This window comes from Cupressus sempervirens, chromosome 3 (genome assembly GCF_028749045.1).
Source record: "Cupressus sempervirens isolate cs-2001-9-10 chromosome 3, ASM2874904v1, whole genome shotgun sequence".
Taxonomy (NCBI): Eukaryota; Viridiplantae; Streptophyta; class Pinopsida; order Cupressales; family Cupressaceae; genus Cupressus; species Cupressus sempervirens.
Window position 1 is genome coordinate 665,250,219 of NC_143120.1, and position 16,843 is coordinate 665,267,061.

The following is a 16,843-nucleotide window of genomic DNA, read 5'->3' on the forward strand; positions in this document are numbered from 1 at the left end:
TGTTATTATGTATTAAGCTCAAGTAAACACAAACCTAAAAGATTCACAATTGACCATTGTGTTGTAGGCTTTTGCCTTAAAATTGATTACTTATAATTTCATAAATAATATATAAATTTGTTTTCATACTTATATTTTAATTTAATTTATTAAAGTACTTATTTTAAAGATATTTAGATTAAAATAGTAATTTAATGTAAGAGTAGTCAACCATAAATTTTCTAACCTTTATTTAATATGTCCTTAAAATATAATCATAATATTATTTTTGACACATATTTTGAATCAATTTAAGATAATAAATGGGTTGGTTTAAAAACTTTGACACTCCATAAATATGTGGTGAAAGAAAGGATAATAATAGTAAGAAATTGTTAAAAATTAAAATAATATTAAACTATTTAAAAATTGAAAGTAATTATTTTATGATAAATATATTCATGGATATATCAATAGTAGATTAGAAGTATTATAACTCTTATTAATATGGTACAAGAGTGGGTAGAATGACAAAACTCTTGTAATTTTGTTAAAGAATGTGAGAAACAAAATAAAATCATGACTGTATGAGAGATGACAAGAGAATTAAAATAAGAGAGTATTAAAAGAAAAAGAGAATTAAATAAAAATTAAAAATTAACATACATCTAATAAAGAATATTAAAAATATTAGTTACAGTATTTATATTAATGTATTTATTATTACTAATAAGTATTTATAAAATATATACATGTGTAAATAGATGAATATAAAGGTGTAAGTGGTTTGTAGTTGGTAATAAAGGACATTTAACTCACCTTCAGTTCATATCTAGAAAATTTGGAGACAAATATATGCAATATATTAGTAGGAGATAAATATAAGCAATAGTTGGGTTAAAGATTAGACTTATTCATTGAAGCTTTCATATAGGTTTGTATTTTTTCTATTATTGAACTCTTTTTATTAAGAGACACAGGTTTTGAAGGGGTCCTCAAACCTTGTATAAAATATGACTAAAGGTTTAAAGCATTGTAGCCCAAAAGATGAGACAAAACAAGGCTAGCCAAAACACAAAGCTATCCAGAGAAAGACAACAATAGGACATGACCCAACAAACCAAAGATCACAATAAGCACAAGTCCTAGAAAACATAAACCAACTAGCCCAAGTTCTTGAGAATCTTAGTAGCCTCTAGATCGAGCTTATTCATCCTCTCATCTTCCTACTTATTTTGCTTGATCTCTGGAGTGACAGTAGAAGCCATCTTCCTAGTGTTGAATTTGGCTCTCATGCTTGGACCTGCCTAGCTATTAGCACACTCCTCCTTATTATCTGAGATCTTGATAATGACCTTATCCTTAGAGGTTATATCATTCTTACTAATGAGGATTTTAATATGTTCACTAGAGGCTTTCAAGATCTTAAAACTTTGATCAATGATTCCTTTGAGGGTTTCTCAATGCTTGAAACCTTGCCATCCAAGTCTAAAACTTTGGCCTCTAGCTTGTAAAGGGTAGTGATATTCATCATAGACCCAATGTCCACACCATCTCCCTCCACGTCATCATTCTTCTTCACATTATTGACCTAGGTCTCGACGATTTTCATCCTACCATTGATCTCATTTATCTCATGGAACATCAATTTGATGGCCCTAAAATTGTCTAGCAAGTTGTTCCTAGTTGTGTGAAGAACATCCATCTATAGCTCTTTGATGGAATCACTTAGAACCAACATTGAAGGGTCAGTAAGATTCATGAGATCAACATCACTAGTATCTTCACCCCTACCATTCAAGTTCATCTTTTCTTTGGAAAATACCAACTTTATTGTACTCATATGAATATTTTATTAGACAATTTTCCTCACCTTAGGCGGGGTATCCCTAAAAGGGGAGTGAGAGGGGTAATCCATAATAGGCTCTTGAGAAGGCTCCAATGGAATATCTTTGGCCACCTTCTTACCCTCTCTATAGGGAGTCTTGGAAATGAACCTATTTTATTTCTTTTTCTTCAAGGAAGGGGAAGGGGAGCCCTTATTCTTTATACAATTGTCCTTCTCTTCTTTGTCCATCTCCATATCCTCCTCCTCTTTATTGTACTCCTCATTAGAGGGATAACCAATTTAGAAATTCTATATTTTTTACCCTCTTCCTTGACATTCTTTAGGGGATTCTTAGAAGAGGAACCCTTTCCTTTGTCGTTGGTAGTAGTGGTCTCCAAATCTTCCAAATGCATGCCTTCACTATCCTCCATCTTCAATAAATCTCATTGGGAATCAAACTCTGCCTTTTCTTCAATGGATTTCCCTATGGAATGAACTTCAATATATTCATAAATAAGAAGGATGAGGTCATCACGTAGGGGAGGTTTTGTAACTACCTTTTCCCTAATCACATTAATGCTAGAATTCATAGATGTGTATAGATAAAAGGGAATGGAAATTTTGATAGCATATCTAAAATGAATCAAAAAAACAAAGTGATGGGTACAGATACATGAAAATACCCTATCCAAGGTGAAATGATACACAATGTCTCTTAGCACAACCTCCAAATATTTTTTATAGAGCTAGGAGGGTAATAAGCATTACCATCCTTTATCAGAGCATCACATTCCTCCTCATCCTTGAGAAAATCCTCAATAACACTATCAGAGATCTTCTTGTCTCTATAAAAATTCTTCCTCACAATAGGAATACCAGTGACCTAGGAAATGAGCTCCTCCATAACTATGATGCTTCTCCCAAAAATATTCAAGATCCCTTCATTCCAGCTCTTAAGGAAGATCTTTGTGATTTCCGGGTTACTACCATGCAAACTATCCATGAAACATGTAAGACAACCATCATGCAAGATCTCCTACACCCTAGTTCTTCTCCTTCAATTCTCATAGTTCTTTGGCTCCCTACATTTTTGTTTATTGTCCATACTTTTCTTGCATAATTCACACACCAGAAAAATGACTAAGAAACAAAGTGAACACTTATCTAGATTGAACTCTTTATGAGCGAAAGAGACAATTCTCAGAATCACCCACAAAACATGTAAGAAAAAGTGGAAATTATTATGCCTCCCATTGTTTTGATTCATAGAGTGCCTCATAGTAAATAGACCATCATGACTTTAAGGTACCATTGATGACACTTGAAATAAAGCCTTCTCTTTCATTTACCCTATCATAATTAATATTTGACATGACCAACATAGGGATATCCATGTCACCTCTCCAAGACATCCTCTGATTGAGTTTCACCACCATGTTGGCAATAGAATTAGCAGTTTTGTTGGAATCTTAGTAAATATGAGATATAAAATATTTCTCTAGTATTAAGGATTCTTTTTGTCTCTTGGATCATATTATCAATATTTCATGAAGGCTTTGATAAAGCCATTAAATAATTGATAATAATATTTGAGTCACCCTCTAACCATAGCTTAGATATACTCATGTCTTTAGCCATTCTAGTAGTTTGGAGAGCCGTCATGGCCTCTGCAGTGGTTGGTCTACTTTCCCAAGACAAAAGTGATATCTCAACACTCTCCCACATCCATCCAACCTAGGATCTCCCTTAGCTGCCCTAGTCTGTTATTGCATGTTGGCTTCGATTAAATATGATAATTTTCAATTATGTGTGATATTTTTATTTAATTTTTTATGCAAATTTACTTATGCAAAAAATTTGAATCTACAATCAACAAATTTGTCCACGACTTTCAAAATGTTTGAAGGTACGCAATGTCATAAAGAACCAATATTTAGATATTTATTTAATGTCAATGAATCAATGAATACTTTATAAATAAATTTGTTTTCTATATCAATATGTCATAAATTTGTTTAGTTATTTAAGTCTCTACAAAATTCAAAATTTGTATTTTGATATCATCTACTTTGAATCCTCTCTAAGAAATTTGCTCCTTAATGTTTGAATGGATTCTTTTTGTAAGGTCCCTCCTTATATGTAATTATCTATACGAATGCTCTGTTAAAACTGCTATAGGAGATTGAAATGGATAAGATGTAATGTTTTATGTTGTGAATGCCCTAATGAAATTGTGATCAGTTAATTCATCCCTATTTAAAATGCTTAGTGACTCGAGAACTACTACATTATCTCGACTGTGTAAATATTAAAATTCTACTAATGACAATTCAAGGCTTTTTTTTTCACCCAGTGATAAGGATGTTGATTTTGGTACCTCAATGATTAAGTTTTATGCTTTCAGATAGTTCATTATTCCTAAATGAGTGATGTTATGATGTTTTGTAGATGCATGCCTAATGATGATTATTCTAGTATGATAATCTGAATTAATGAATAAGTTACGTTATATTGATTTTGTGTCTACTGATGATTAAATGTGAGAATAAATGAATTAAACAGTTAACTATATGAAGGATTCATGTTTTGATTTATGTAACTATACAAATAAGTTTTGAATATATGTATGTGACTTTCTTGAAACTACTGATGTGTGCAATTAGTGTGCAGGATACTTAACCGAAAAATCAAATGGAAAGACAAGACTGAACCCCTTGCTATTTGTGCTAAATTGCATTGTCATGCTTTAAAGGTTTTTATATAGTCTTAAAATTCTCCTAACTTTTGATGGGTTCCTATTAAGTCTTTAAGGCCTAAAAACATTAAATTTAAGTGCCCTAGGGGTAAGGGTATGGGTGGGGAGTACTTTTCACCCCCTTAGCCTCCTTGTTTGACTTTTAGGGTCACTCAAAAACCCTATTTTTGGTTGATTGAGAAAATTGATTGTCTCCTACTTGAGTTGGTGACTCAAAACTCCACCTTGAGGTTTCTTGAAGTCTAGTTGAGTTAAGGATCATACTTAGAGGCATCTTGGAGTAGTTTTGGGGTTGTTACCCAATCTCTAGATTTGGAGAAAGTTGGAAGATTGAAGGAAGGAAAGGAAAAGCTCTTCTCAACCCACCATTTTTGCCATAACTCTTTTGGTGAAGGTAGGAGTTCTTCACTTCTTTGAATTTTTTTCTTCATTTGTTCATGCTTGAATCTTGCTTGAATCATGCATAAGGCATTGTATTATTGTGTATTGCTTGTTTGTGTGTTGGGGTTGATTGGGACGGATCTTAACTTGGTTTTCTTTTGATGTTATTCTCATACTTGCTTTGATGTTTTGTGTTTTGAGAGGATTTTATGGGGATTGTTTTGGCATTACTCACCCTTGGATAGGGAAGAAGTGGCCATGTATGGGGGAAGGGCCTTAGTTGGACCTCAATGGTGTAGAGTCTCCTCTCATGGTGAGAGGAGGGAAAGAGGGTAGGGTGTATGGGCCCCTACTTGTCATCACATACCTTGTTTGATATTGTGAATTCTTGATATGGAAAGGAATGAAAATCCTTGTGGTAATAGCCTCGAAAGGGCCTTGTAGAAGAAAGTAAGTTCTTGAAGTTTTAGCCTCAAAAGGGCTATGTTATGGTATGGTGATTGACGTCTCCCATTGGGAAAATCCACCTCCCCCCTAGTTAGGTTTTATGCTTGGACCTATTGTGTAAAATTGGATTGGGGTGTATGCTTGAATTGTTCTTGATGTTGTGATGTTTTACCCCGGGTCAGCTCTCATATTCTCCTTGTTCTCCTTGAGGTTTTGAAGGTATTGGAAGAATTTACTTGTGAAGGACCTAGAAGAGATTTCTTTTAAATTGCAACATTATGTAAAAATGTATGTAAACTTTGTTGTATTTGGCAATAAGGTCAGGTTTTCTTACTGGTTTTTTTCCTGATGGAGCCTTGAACCAGGTTGATTTATAGAAGATAAAAGATTGAGTAACAGTTCTTGCATTTGAATTTTAAATATTCAGTTATGTATATGTATATGGAAAAGTGGATAAAATGGGGATGATCAATTATGTAATTTTCAATTTCAAATATGTTGTGAGAGTAATTAATGTTATGCTTGGAACTTCAATTCATTATCATGATTATTAGGAGTCAAAATAGTCTTACATTATGGTTAAAACAATATCAAAACTCGATAATTATCAACATTAGTGAGAAAAATATATTTTCCCCCTTGACTAATTAGATGTGTTGCAAACTTTCAACACCTAAAGGAGAAGGATTATCATTCCCTTAAACTAGAAATATAAACTTTACTCAAAAAAATCTACACTTAGTATAAATATGGACAAGGAAAAAAAAGAGATGTCCCAGGAGCAAATAAGCCCTCTAGATTTTGTATGGGCAAGTGAAATTGGCTCTAAATGACAATAGAGAATATTCTCTGTAAGATTCTCATTTTAAAATTTATTTATTTTTAAAAAGGGGAAAGAAGTTTAAAATGCACAAAATGTATCCTAAGCAAATATCCTCATCAACTTATTCCCTAGTTTCACCCACAAATCTTTATGCATTAACTTATACTCTTATCATCCCCCCCACTCAATCTTTTCCTGGGCATCAGATTGGTCAGAGGGGCAAACCTGCACTTTTACACTAAAGTCTATGTACAATAGTGGAAGTGACCCCTGTACCCACCTAAATTTTTGCAAGCGCTTGCTAGACCATGCATTGTTGATGAAGTTAGTTGTGGGAGGGGGCGCATTTATGCCAATACATTTGCTTGTGTGTCAAACACTCCTCATACCCTTCCTCTTAACACTGACCCTAGACTGTCCACGCATGTATGAGGGGACAGAGTCCTGCCAACGCAAGGCTTGGGCAGCGTACCCACCTTGGGGACCACCCAAGGGGGCCTTGGTGGTTGTGTGGGAAAGTGGGATAGTGATAGGGGGAGTGGGTAGGTAGGATAGGATTAGTTTTTTTTCTTATTAAGTTTTTTTAAAGAATTAAATAATATTTTGTTATTGCTAGCAAGTTTATTTATGTCTCTTAATGATTGGTAAGGTTAAGTGTGGTTAGGAGTTAGTGTAGATGTTAGTTTAGTTTAGGGCTTGTTAAGAGAGATGTTAGGCATATTCAATAGTGTAATTAATTTTTAATTTTAAGAGATGGTTAAGTGTTTTGTTAGTTAGTAATTATTTTAAATGTATTTATATAAGTTGTTTAGATAAAACTTTGAATCCAATGCTTAAAATAGAGTAGTATGGGATAGTAAATAGTTATTAAGTTATTAATTGGTTTTAATTTAAATGTTAATTTTAGAAATTAGTATTAGTAAAGATATTCATTGGTTTTAAATTTAATTTAGCGTTAGTCAAGTAACTATGTTATTGTGTTTAAGTGCTTAAGTAAATTATATAATGAACATTGGTTACTTAAATGTTACAATTAACTTTATTATTATTACCATGTTAAAAGATAGCCCTTAGAGATGTATATTAGTTTTGTTTTGATTATGTTACTTATTATTTAGTTAAATTGAGTTTATATAATTATCATTCAATACTATTTGTATTTACTCATGTGGAAGTCCAAGGTCAATAAATTTGCTCTAAATTAATGTTAGATTTGTTGTTTAAAGTTTTAGTTAACTATATTGATTTTTTCATAATGGTTTTGATTTAAAGATGTCTTGTTATGTTAGTATTAATAAGGTCTGAGTATTCGTACATTAGGTGATTATATTTAGCTAGTTGGTCCTTGGTTTCAATGTATCGAAACCATTAAATTTATATTTATTTCAATTGTTTTTAGAAGAGTCCAACTATATTGGTTACCAATCTTTTGATTAGTAATGTGATAGGTGGATAATAATAAGAGATCTAAATCTTTTAAGGGGACCTCATATTTTGATATTAAGTTTGTCAAAATGGTTATAAAGTTAAATTAATATTTAGTGAAGTCTTATGTTTTAGAAAAGTTAGTATCATCTCGTTGTCTAAGATGAGTTAGTTAGCTTATTAATCTCATCAAGAAATATAATAATAATAATAATTGAGAATTATTGTAAGAGATCACATTGTTCTATAAGCAAGTTAGGGTTGTTTAATTCTCAAAATTTGAGTTTAGTTATGGTTATTAAGTCAGATTTACGTCTTGTGTATTTTATGTATTTTTAAGCTATGCTAGTGCATATTATTAAATTCTAAAATCATTGGATTAAATTAGAATTTTTTATTAGTTGAATCTCGTAAGGATTATTGAAAGGTAAATGACAACAATATATTGTTTTAAAATTAAATTCATAATGGATCAAATGTCAGAATCAATTTAATATCGATTATTCAGATTTAGCGATCTCTTCTTACCCTTTGAGTATAGATTGTTATAGAAGTGTCATGAAATCATTAGGAGATCATCGTACATGTTCACTTTATCTGTATACATTAACTTGTGAAAATTAATATATCAAATATAGTGGTGTTGTTAATTTTTAAAAAAAATTGGTGTGTTTTTTTTTGCCCCGATATTTTGGGCATGACACTTTTCTTTTGCACCAAATGACTTGCTTCATGCATCCTTTCCTTATTTTTCATATTTTTATTCTTTCATATATCACATCATATATTCTCTACATATGGCTATTATGCTAATTATTATTATTCTATAGTCTTTTTCCAAACTCTCCCCATATATTTTTTATTCAATTAGGTTCAATATTGTAAATTGATCACAATTCATCATCATATTTGAAATCATAGCTGCAAGTGGTCATTCTACTCTTGGATAGGACATACTTGCAACATTGTGTTTGGATGGAGCAAACTTGCAAAATTGTGTGCTTGAATGGAGTGGTGATGGAATGTTGTGTATGACATCATGACAACAAATATTATGGAGGTTTTGTATAGTTGTTGTGAAGAGGTCGTTATATTTGAGATGACATATAATACTAAACTAATCCTTTTAGGGATTGCTTGTACCTGAAATAAGAAATATAGTATACATGCATTTAAAGTTCACACGGTCATACATGATAAAGTATTTATAAAGCTTCTTGTTATCCTAATGATCACATTAAAAGTTCTCCCATATATTTTAAGATTTTCTTTGGAAGAGAACCATAGTTTTTGTAACACGTCTTATCATAATTAGGTTCAATTTGTACCTTTTAAGTTGGAAAATTGTGTGACATTTTCAAGAGCATTCAATTTGTTTCTCTTTCTATGTCTTTGTAATCCATGTTCTCTCTCGGCTAAGAGATATTCCATGTTAAAAGGTAATCCATTTTCTCTTTCAGTTGAGAAATATTCCTTTAAAGCCTTTGTGGTTGGTTGTAATTGACATCTAACTCATGGCTTACTTTACTTTAAAATTTTAGTTCACTCCATAAAATACAAAGTTTGCTAGATAGAGATGTTTTAGTTACATTTACTAGGAAACATATAAACAATTATAACATTTGGAAAATAAAGCACAAATCTAAAGTCAAAACTTGGCATAGATAAAATGAAACATAGTCAATTAGAGAAAAGTGGCAGGCCAAGAAACAACTAGAGTTTTCCTAGTAATGGTATAGGTTGATCATACTATAAACTACAAAGTCAATGGAAATATAATAAAATTAAAAATTAAAAAACTAATGATGCATCAAATGAAATGGTGTGTACATCATCAATCCAGAAATTAGGACCTTCAATAATGCAAGCAAGAATTCTTAGATTTGTAATGAGTTGTTGGAAGATGGTTCAATACTATGTTGGAGTATAAACTTCAATGTCAAAAACACAAACAACTATAAACCTTCATGGAATTGAATATAATATTTTGTTAAAAGTGTCAGTTAAATTGAAATAGTGAACTCTATCAACTATCTAGATACAAATAGCTACACACTTAACAAAATATTTAATATGGCAATTAATACCTAAATGTAACTTTAATATAGAGCAAAAATTGATTTGCTTCAATATAAATGACTTTTTTGGGAAATTATCTTATATATCACTAATTAAATAGGTTGATAAGTAATAGAAATAATTAAAAGGAATCATATAATTTTCCTTGTGTGTTCGTCTCTCTCTCTCTCTCTCTCTCTCTCTCTCTCTCTCTCTCTCTCTCTCTCTCTGTTGAAGTTGAGGAAAAATCAACCCACAACTCCAAGAATCATTGCATGCAAACACCTATCACAAAAAAGAGAGAAGAAAAACTATGGAGGTTGGAATTCAGAGATCCATGATAGAGGAGACATTCTTGATGTACAAAAGATAAATTATATTCAATCAAAAAACATATTACAAAGGGAGATCTATCCTTATAAAGGAGATTAAAATCTTAATGGGTAACTAACCTAGGTTGCATGATAATAATAAATAAAAGAATTAATTATTATATGCCTAAAGTTTAGATTAAGTAAACTAGAGATAATAAGTGACTTAATGATTAAATTAAAATGACTTAATTGATAAGAAAATATTTTGTTACTCTAACACCCCACTTAAGATAAGCATAGGGAGTGGCTAAAAACCTAGAAACTACTCAAAGTAAATTTGGGTCATGGTAACAAGGCCTGATGAGGTACCCAATCACAACCAAATTTTTGCAATATGGAGAAATAGAGGAAACCATATGGGAAAAACCCTACTCTAAGAAGAGATGGAGAAATGTTGAAAGAACTAGTGAAGAACTACAAAAGCCTCCAAACTAGTGAATGTCCTAAAAGATAGGAATAAAAGGATGATCATGAAGAACATCACTAAAGTATATAGAAGTTACAAAGATGTGTTGAAAAGTAATGACTAACCTAAAGAACATCCACTAAAATAGAAGATGGCCACGTAGAGAAGACTATGATTTGCATGAGTTCCCTCAAATGGCATAACTCAAATCAGAAGGTAGACAAAGGCAAACAACTGAACTCAAAGATACAGATGACATAAAAAATCAAAGCTTGAAGAGTTGATCAATCAAACATGAAAGATTGCAACCAAAGTAGGAATTAAAATAAAGGTATATATATGTTAAATAATCCATCTCACTGAAATGCATAGGTACCCAATCACTGCATCCACTTAGTACACATGAACAAATACTAAATACATAGCTCACTCCATCAAACCAAGGAAGCATAAGAACGAACAAAAGAACTCCATAATGCAAATAGGGGTGAGCTGATAGACAACTAAAAAATAGGCCAACAAGAATTTCATGTCAAGGAACCACAAACAAGATTCACAAATAGATATATAATAGTGTCATGAGGTGATCAATATCAGAGATGTCATGAGGCTAATGTCATGGAAGGAATACTCACTGACAAAGGTAGATAGAAAATAAAGGAAAACATCAAACCCCCATATAAATTAATTAGAGCACTACATGTACAATAAGGTACAAGATATGGTATATCCCAAGAATAGAGTAATTTGTTTGAGTGCTCTCAAATGACACTTATCAAATCAGAAGGCAAAATAACTAAAACAAAAATATAGAAGGACTATGACACTTTATCTCAGTGTATTTGCAAAAACACATACATTATATGTCTACAAAGATCAAAAGAGACATAAGATTGGTACAATAGAAAGAATATCCCATGATGAGTCATTTGAAGCAACAAAAATGATCTAGAAACCCAAAATAATCAAGATATCCACCAAAATGCAAAAAATAAAAATTAAAAAAACTAAATAAGATGTACCTAGTGTATAATCTAGAGAAACAACCAACATCATTGGAAAGAGCACAAAAAGACATTTCCAACAATATAAAGAACTCCTAAATTAGAGATTGGATGCTCAAGATGTGTCTCTTAGAGAGCAAAATTGAACTCCTAATTTTGAAAATGAAAAAATCTATTAAAAAAATCAAAACTTAAAAATACCTATATACTCACAACAGACTTGGAACCAGCTTTTTGATGATATCTTTCTTACAAAAAATGGAGTCTGTATTCCTGAGATATGAGAAAACAATGATTGGTAGGTTTGAATTGAGCCAAAAGGGAAAATAGGTGTGATGATGCAAGTGTACACATCAGCAAGTGATGAACCCAAATTTGATGGTCAAATGGTCATCGAGGCAAAAAAAATGCCTAAGAAAATCCCCCTCGCTGGAAAAAAATCAAAGGTCAAAATATTCCTCTTGCAAGAAAATGAGCCAAGAAAGTTAAGTAAAGGGTTGGTGTTGGAAAAAGGTTTGAGGGCCAAAAGTGCATGTAAAAATAAAATAAAATAAATTCATCGTGAACCCACCAGTCAAAGGTAAATAGTGGGAAATGCAAAGAAAATGCCTATTGTGAAACACAAAGCACCAAGTACTTAAGAAAACTGCCTCAAAAAGAGGTAATCCCAAAATTGTAGAAAGGGCCTTTAAAAGTTTGAATAAAAAATTGAACAATTAGTGGAATTGGTGGGGCCATTAAGAGGAGGCCATCTGTGCAAGCGCAGGTACTATGAGACCAAAATAATAAGCATTCTCTTCATAAAAAATACAGTCAATGTATTGCTACATGCACTTTAAAAATGCACCCAATAAATGGTACATAAGGACCAAGAAAAATGACCGCATTCAACATGGACCATGAGCCATGGAAGAATATATATCACTGACTTGGAGGAATATTTTTTGCTAACATGGGTGTCGTGCATGAGGTCATGCACAGAGAGCTTGAAGCATAGTGTGATGGTGTCGATAGGGCACAAAAGCTAGGGAAAAGCATGCACAAAAGTTGACCCAAAAGAGTGTCAAAAATTGTGGCTAGGTCTCGGGACTAGAAGCACATTGTAGAGGCCTTGATGTCCACAAAAGAGGAATTCACCCCATTTTTTAAAGGCAAACAACTTACATACTTGCCCAAAAAATGATGGCTTGGGGTGTTGCACAAGGCCCAACAAAGGTGGCATCCTATGAGCAGCGTGTAGGTTAGAAGAGGTACGATGCATAGGTACAAGGGCCCACAGGTATGTAAAAGCCTCCAAAAAATACAAATCCACTTCTGTGTAATTTTTTTAAAAAAATTACTTCCTCATGCTTTAATAAAAAAGCATGCAATTTTTTTTTTATAAAAAAATTTCATGCATTTTTTTAAAAAGTACTTTCACAATATTTTTAAAAAATAAATTATCATAGCCTTGTAAAGTGTGCCCATGTTGTACAACTTAGTGCAAAAAAATTTTCCTTTGAAGTCAATGTCATCCAAACTAGACATATTTTTTATGGAAATGGGGATTTTGGGGCACTCTGAGCTCAATGGTGATATCCATTTGGGCTCAACATGACCCAAAATAAAGGTCCCCATAGATTCAATATAAAAAGCCTTTGAAAACTAAGGTCAAACCTCTCATGAAGAGAATAGGGACATGAAATTTTGGAACTCTGATACCATATTAAAGTTGAGGAAAGCTCAACCCACAACTCCAAGAATCATTGTATGCAAACACCTATCATAGAAAGAGAGAAGCAAAACTATGGAGGCTCGAATTCAAAGATCTATGATAGAGGAGACATTCTCGATGTGCTAAAGATAAATTGTTATTCAATCAAAAGTTTATTACAAAGAGATATCAATAAAGTGTGCTACAAAGAGAAATCAATCCTTATAAAGGAGATCAAAACCCTAATGGGTAACTAATTGAGGTTGCATGATAATAATTAATAAAATAATTAATTATTATATGCCAAAAATATAGCTTAAGCAAACTAGAGATGATACGTGTGACTTAATGATTAAATAAAAATGATCTATTTAATAAGAAAATACTTCTATTACTCTAACAATATACATATAAAGTACATGAATGATTTTTATCATAGAGGAGTCCCTCTCTCGTATGTCAGTTCTAGAAAGATTGCCCTCTGATCTTTTGTAATTAAATGAACTTAAAGAATTCTTTTATGCTATTAAAATGTATCACTTGTGAAAAAAAATATTTCTTTAAATTAAAATTTGTGTGCTCAACTTTTTTAATCAAATTATTGAAGAAGCATATGATCTTAGTCGTATTCAATTAGCTAAGGATCCAAATTGTGTCAATATCTCTTCCACAAATTATTTTTGTCTCATTATTGCTTTTATTTAGTTTAAAATATTACTAATTTGTAGTTTTTGTAACTGTTTTTATTTGATCTTGTAAATTTGTTAAATTATGTGAAGAGTAAATCTTTTTAGATTTTATTTTATTAAATAATAGGATCCATTTTGTGGTGTCTATATAGTATTTGTTTTAATTTTTATTACTCTTTTATTTGTAAATTTTTTATTAGTGAGTTTCTAGTTCATCTTTCTTAATTTTAATTTTATCTTTTTTAAAAAGAATAGTCATGTTTCAATTTTTTTAAGATTTAGAATTTTAAAATATATATTTATATTTTTCCTTTTTCAATGAGAATTTCTTGATTTTTTTTTTTTGTTGTGGTTTTATAAATTTCTAAATTTTCTAAATACTTTTTTTTAAAACTTTTATGATATATTAAAATACAAATTTTTAAATATGTGAATTCATAATTTTTTTAAATATCTGTTCTCTAAATTCACATATTTTTTGTTTGAGTATTTGACATTGCAATTAAGAGGCTATGTATTTTTATTTTTTTGTATGAAATGATATTTTAGACCCTTTCATTATCATGATGTATCCATTATTTTTATAAAATGTTCCTCTTCATAATGCAACAATATTTTATCTCTCATTTTATTTTATTTTTATTGTTACTTTTCTTTTCAATTATTTTTAAAAAATAAATGCATAGCTTGATTATAATGAAATTATGTACTAACTATTTGTCTTCATTATTTTACTATTATAAGAAAAAAATTAAATATGGATGTTGTGTTGCATAAAAATGTAACTAAAGGAAAACACATTAAGCAACTAATGTGCATTCCTACATTATCATGCAAAATCTCAAAATATGAAAGATAAACATGTAACACAAAGACAACATGAAATTACAATGACTCAAACTACTAATGCAAACCTCATGAAATCCTCAAGTGTAGATGATTTCATTGTTGTGGGATGTGGTTGCTCACAAATCCAGCAGCATAACAATGAGGTAGATAGTAGATTGTTGAAAATGAGGAGAGAGCTCTCCTTTTATAAGACAATGGATGGCTAAGATTGAATGCAAGATGGATGGCTAAGATCTCTCAGGATCAATGAGATGTCCATGAGGTGGAGGCCAAGTAGACTCCACATGGATTAGGATTTTGACCATTCAAAGGGGGCAATATGCTCACACATGTGTGAGCAATCTTTGATGGTGACATGATCAATGAGGTGTGAGAAGCATGGCTTCTCACACATGTGTGAGACAACTTGATTCTCATGCAAGAGGACAAGTGTGCAAGGGGTGTGAGAAGGCATGGCTTCTCACACATGTGTGAGACACCTTGACTCTCATGCAAGAGAACAAGTGTGCAAGAGACATGCAAGACATGAGGGATGAGGAAAGTGTGAACATCTCTCACACATGTGTGAGGATTTTTCACACATGTGTGAGAACACACTTAGGATTAAGAGGTGATTAGCTAGGATGATTATGCAAAGCAAGCATGATTAGGAAGTGGGTAGGTTTAGCAAGATGGGTTAGGTAGGCCGGTGAGGTTAGGTGAGGGTTAAATGTAGGAGCCATGTGCTCAAATAGGATTAAATGCAATATTTAATTCCTAGTGGGATTAGGAGATAATTAATTAAGTAAATGACATACTTAATTAAAGTGAAAGGGGTTAGATGCAAGTGGAAATTGGTTAGGATTTAAATAAACCTTAGTTTATTTAAATCAAGGTAAGGCAAACATAATTAAATAAATGTAAAATTTATTTAATTAAGGTAGGGGAATTAAATAAATAATGAATATTTATTTAACTGGCTAGAAACGGGTTTTAAACAAATTTTGGTGTCTACAGATGTTAAACAAAATGAATCATAAATTACTATTATCAGCCTACTTCTTCAAGATGGCTCTATGCAATCAAATGAAAATATTGAACCCTATTTGGATAAATTGGGAACAATTATTTTTTAGTGTTATAGAAATATGGTGAATGAAATGTACACTACCAACTTAACTGTTTGAAGCGTCCAAGATTTTCAAATCCTGCAAATACAAGAGTATACAAGAGAAATTCATGAGACATATAAGAAAATATTTAGGTTTTGTGAATTTATGAAAGACATGCACTATTATGAAGAATATAAGGAGGGTGAAAATAACAATTTCCTCACAAATGAATTTTTCACATTTGTTTGCACCACTATAATGAAATCTAGCTATTGTATGATTCAATAAATCTAATAATTTGTCATTGTCAATTTTAACATATTCATGTAATTAACTTATCAACTTTGAAGGACCTACGATGTTTTTCCTTTATGTTATAAATACAAGAGTGTTTTCTATTTGGTATATTTATATATATGCTTATCTAATGTCAAACAATTTATTTTCTTTTATATCAATTTATGACTTATCAAACCATGAGTTAAAGTGAAGAAATATTTATTTTACCTACAACATAGTACCACAATTTTTATTGAAATAATTAACAAACTTCATGAAATGCACTTTATTTAATGTATCACTTTTAAATTTCTCATATATTTGGTTTAAAACTTATTTTGTATACATGAATAAGTTAAGAATGAATTTTTCATCGAAGGAGGAAAGGAGGCAATACCAAATGAAATAAAAAAGAGCATACCAGAGAGAATATTGAAGATCAAAAAGATCAGATTTCCACAATCCATTAAAAATTTTCACAATTGCTTCTAGATTAGATTGTGTTGAGATTTTTACCATCAACATTTTGAATCACACTACGTGATTCATCATCAGGATGAGAGAACAAGAGCTGCAAAAAAATATAGTGAGTCAAATCACACTGCACAATTCATCATCTAGATGAGAGAGCAAGAGCTGCAAAAAAAATAGTGAGTTGAAACTCACTAAATTTTTTTGCAGCTCTTGCTGTCTCATCTTGATGATGAATCACATAGTGTGATTCGAAACATTGATGGTAAAAATCTCAACACAATCTAATCC